Genomic DNA, 4,843 nt, shown 5'->3' with positions numbered 1-4,843 from the left:
GCTTGGTCGTTCTAACGGGCATTTTCCTAGTAAAGCACGTTATCTCGTAGACAGAAGGACGTCAATACGCGACGTAGATGGCGTGGTAAGGTGGTTGGGCGGCCCGGCAAGTGATCGATGATAGGTCGAATTTCAGGGTCGTCACGCTGCCGTCTGATTAAGTCTGATGCAGTCATGGAAAGATTCGGCAGGTGCACGCGACAGTGTGTCAGCGCCTTCGTGCTTGCGCCCAGACTTGTAAACGATAGTGACGTCGAATTCCTGTAGCCGCAAGCCCCACCGTGCCAGTCGTCCTGAAGGATTGCGTATGTTTGCCAACCAACATAGAGCATGGTGGTCTGTCACCACTTTGAAGGGATGGCCGTAGAGATAAGGGCGAAACTTCGTGATCGCCCACATCACCGCGAGACACTCTTTTTCTGTGGTAGAGTAGTTTGCCTCGGCACGGGACAGCGAGCGGCTAGCATAAGCTATCACTCTTTCATAGCCGTCTTGACGTTGGACGAGTACTGCGCCAAGACCGATGTTACTGGTGTCAGTATGCACCTCGGTGTCAGCCGCGTCGTCAAAATGTTCCAGGACGGGTGCTGACTGCATGCGCTGTCGTAGTTCAGCGAAGGCCACCTGTTGCTCATTCGTCCAGGTAAATGACGTGTCATCCCTTGTAAGGCGAGTCAATGGTTCTGCTAGCTTCGAGAAGTTTTCATTGAAACTGCGATAATACGCACACAAGCCCAGGAAGCGCCGCACGGCCTTCTTGTCGGCAGGAGGAGGAAATGCTGCTACAGCGGCAAGTTTGTCGGGATCGGGTCGGACTCCTCTGGCGCTTACGACATGTCCGAGAAACTTCAGCTCTTCATAACCAAAGTGGCACTTTTCTGGTTTAAGCGTAAGATCAGCCAATCGGATCTCTTCTAGCACACTCCGCAGACGGTGAAGATGCTGCTCGAACGTTTCAGAAAATACGACAACATCATCGAGGTACACAAGACATGTCTGCCACTTCACTCCAGCGAGGACAGTATCCATCATTCGCTGGAAAGTAGCTGGGGCTGAACACAAGCCGAAAGGGAGCACTCGAAATTCGTAGAGGCCGTCGGGAGTCACAAAGGCAGTTTTTTCGCGGTCTCGTTAATCTACCTCGATCTGCCAGTACCCACTTTTCAAATCAGAGTAAACAAAACTACAGGGCGCATCGCAGTCTGTCTAACGAGTCGTCGATACGTGGCAGAGGGTACACATCCTTTTTAGTTAGGTTGTTGAGCTTCCGGTAGTCAACGCAGAAACTTATCGTTCCGTCTTTCTTTTTGACAAGAACGACCGGAGACGACCAAGGGCTGTTGGAAGGTTCGATAACGCCGTCTTCAAGCATCTCTAGGATTTACGTACGACTCGCCTCGAGTTCTTTTGCAGACACGTGGTAGGGCTGCTGGCGTATCGGGCGTGCGTTATCGCATGTGATGATCCTGTGTCGTGTGATTTAAGTCTGGCGAACTTTACACGAACTTGTGAAACATTACCTGAGTTCAAGCAAAATCCCGTAGTGATGCCTGGTTATCTTGCGATAGCTCTGAATTAATGTCACGTTGCCCAGTGACTTGTCAGCCATTCCCACAGCTTCAGAGGTAAAACATTCAGCCACGTTCTCTATTTGGTCGGCAAACGCTATCGAAGTACCACGGAATAGGTGTCGATGCTCGTTACTGAAGTTGGTGACAAACAACTGAGAACGGCCTTCACTAAGCTGTAGCACAATTCTAGCAGCACAAAAGCCTTGCATCAGTAGATGCGATACGTTACTTTCAGCCGACCACTTCTCCTTCACGCATTCCACCGCACATCACTTCGACTAGGACACTGGTTCGCGGAGGAAGCGTAACACTTTCGGCGGAGACACGAAGGGCGTCGTCCGCTTGTGGTCGTACCCGTGGAGTGCTCGGTCTGCTGAGAAGGTGACTACACCTCCACGTAGGTCAATAACAGCTCCATATTCTTGCAGAAAATCAACCCCGAGAATGACGTCACGGGAGCATGCGCGTAGGACAAGGTAGCTCGCCACGAATGTCGATCCTGGAATCCGAACTCTTTTCGTGCAGGTTCCCAGTGGAGTAATGACGTGACCGCCAGCCGTACGAATCTGCGAGCCATGCCAAGGGGTAATTACTTTCTTCAGAAACGTCACCAGCTTCCCGCTTAAGATAAAATAGTCCGCACCGGTATCTACTAAAGCGCTAACCACGTAACCGTCGGTCACCACTTGTATGTCGAGCGAAAGCTGGTCATTCCGTTCATCTGCAGTTGACGTCGGATCGGTGTCCTCGCTCGTTCGCGTCGATCGGAGTTCTTCAGCGTGTCGACTGCCAGCGGCTTCGCCCCAAAGGTCGCTGTGGTTAGATTTCCCGGCGGGGACTTGGCGATCGTGTGCAGGACTATCGCTGGGGCGGTGGTGAAAATCGCCGTGGTGACGGCGAGCGTGACTGTCGCCCGGTAGACGGTGGCATGCGCTGTTGAGCAAGATGATCTTCTATCTCCCGAGCTCGTTAGCCAAGTCGGGGTGGCGGTGAGTAGGCGGAAAAGCCCCGCAACCCGAGACACGTACGTCATCTTTTGTAAGCAATAGGCTGTGGTTGTTTTTCCCCTCAATTTCATTTCTCTTTAGCTTATGATTCCTGCATGTGAAATCAAATACCACAATATATTCCTTTGTCTTCCTTGGCTCCTTTGTTTGTTGCTTTCCTATAGGCTTGACTAATAAAAATCGGGCCGCGTGGTTGAACCCTTCTTCTCACCCCTTCAACTGTCCTTTTTTTAACAACGTAAATTAGAATTAAACAACATAAAAAGATACCATCAAAAACATAATTTTTCCACGATGGGGTATCTTTAGCTTCTAAGTAATTTTCCGTGATTTGTCGCGCAGGTAGCACGTGCATCGGGCGCTAAGAAGGGTCCGTGCTCTTCCGCTAGGATTTAACAATAGCAAAATAAATATGCGACGCAGTTCCTCTGACCTGACGAATGCAATCTATGGCACTCTTTCTTTCACTTACTACAACATTATGAATGTTGGCGAATAGACCACTGCCGTCTGCACAGTGACAAATTGTTGCATGTCCAAAATAAACGAGACGATATAAAATCATTCCTTGGAGCAACTATAGCGTTTACTAGATCCCGTTGACCTGTAATGCGCCTAAAATACAAAATGGCACAAATAGAACACTATATATATATATATATATATATATATATATATATATATATTGACCTACTCTGTGATAGGGCATCGAAGAAAACTAAAGCGTAGCAGGCACTTCGGCGGTGGCAGTGCCGTTTCTTCTTCTTTCTCTATACTTCCGTTTGTATGGCACTGCATATGTCTTTATTACCGTGCTTATGTAGTTTCCACATTTTCTTTGTAAATCAGTAGAATAGGTACGTTTATTCAGGAACACAATAGAGCTCGTCTTGTTGGGTGAAACTAAGCCGTCTTATACTAAATAGCTCTAGAACCTAATTTACTTTGTTTCGGTATTCATAGAAAAGTTGTCATACGACACCGTTACACATTTCTTCTAGTAAAACTCTCTTGTAAAAGGCTGGCTCTATAAAATATATAGTCGTGAAAGAGGAATAAGTGGAAGTATAAAGTGTACATCAGTATTCGCTGCTAAAAATTAGCAGCGTCATGTTTAGCGCTTTCGATAAGTCGAACGCTGTTTCATGCCTCCTTCTTAAAAAATAATTTGTGAAGTCACCTAATACAGTGGTTTTAATCGTACGACTCTATTAAAATATCATTTCAGACCGATCATTAAACTTAAAAAATACCTATATGCATCATGATGAATCCTATTATACGCACATGACCGCTGCCAATCACTTTTTAAGAAATTTCATGTCTCTTCCTAAAATATTGTTGGTTAAACTAATTTTACTCTAAATATTATATTCTAATGCCCACGATACTTTAACCCTGATTCCTGCACGAAACAGTGACACTAGCATCGATAAAGACCTCAATAAAACAACTGCTGCACGTAAGTTACACGGTGAACTTCCCATACATCATTATCATGGAAAATTGAGACGCAATACCCCTTAAAACTAAAACGGCTTGCAGATTATTCCAAGCGATGAAAAGGCTCTTTGTCGTCAAGGGTGTGCTACTGCTAAATATAATTGCTTTCCTATAAGAATTGCTGTTGCTCGTAAACTATCCTTTTTCGCGCCATATACCGGTTGCTTTTTAGATCTAATTTTTTTTAATTACCTGTGGCAGATAGCACAATTCTAACCTTTGATCTCAATGACTGAATTAGGCGGCCATTAGTTCTAAAAATCTAAATGATGCAATAATAATTACCATAATTGGGCTTGTAGCGCCTCAGCATGCGGCGCCCGTCAAAGAAGAAGTTGGCATTGGACCCTGCGGCAGGTGCAGAGCGAGAATAAAAAAATCAGCTCGAAAACTCAACGCTGTCAGGGCTAGATTTTTCTCGTGTTAGCTCCGACAGGCTAATAAATGTTTGCATTAATTACGTTACGGCACACATTTCAATCTACGAATTATATAGCCGGTGAGTTCGCAGGGCGTACACTTGGAACCATTTCTTAGGACTGCTCCGGTTTCGAGATATCATTTTCAAAGTGCCCGATGAATTGCATTGGAATTCCCTTTGCTTCTGTTAAGAAAGCTCTGTTTTATGAATTGAAGCACAAAAGTAAATGGAACACCAATGGCTTTAGTCGGACACTTTGACATATTTTTAGTCGTATTTCTCGGCATATTTCTAAAATGTCTATTCTGGCCATAACTTGGCCAAGTAAAGCGGCATCGTGT

This window comes from Dermacentor silvarum, chromosome 4, assembly GCF_013339745.2.
Source record: "Dermacentor silvarum isolate Dsil-2018 chromosome 4, BIME_Dsil_1.4, whole genome shotgun sequence".
NCBI lineage: Eukaryota > Metazoa > Arthropoda > Arachnida > Ixodida > Ixodidae > Dermacentor > Dermacentor silvarum.
Note: the sequence above shows the minus strand (reverse complement) of the source record.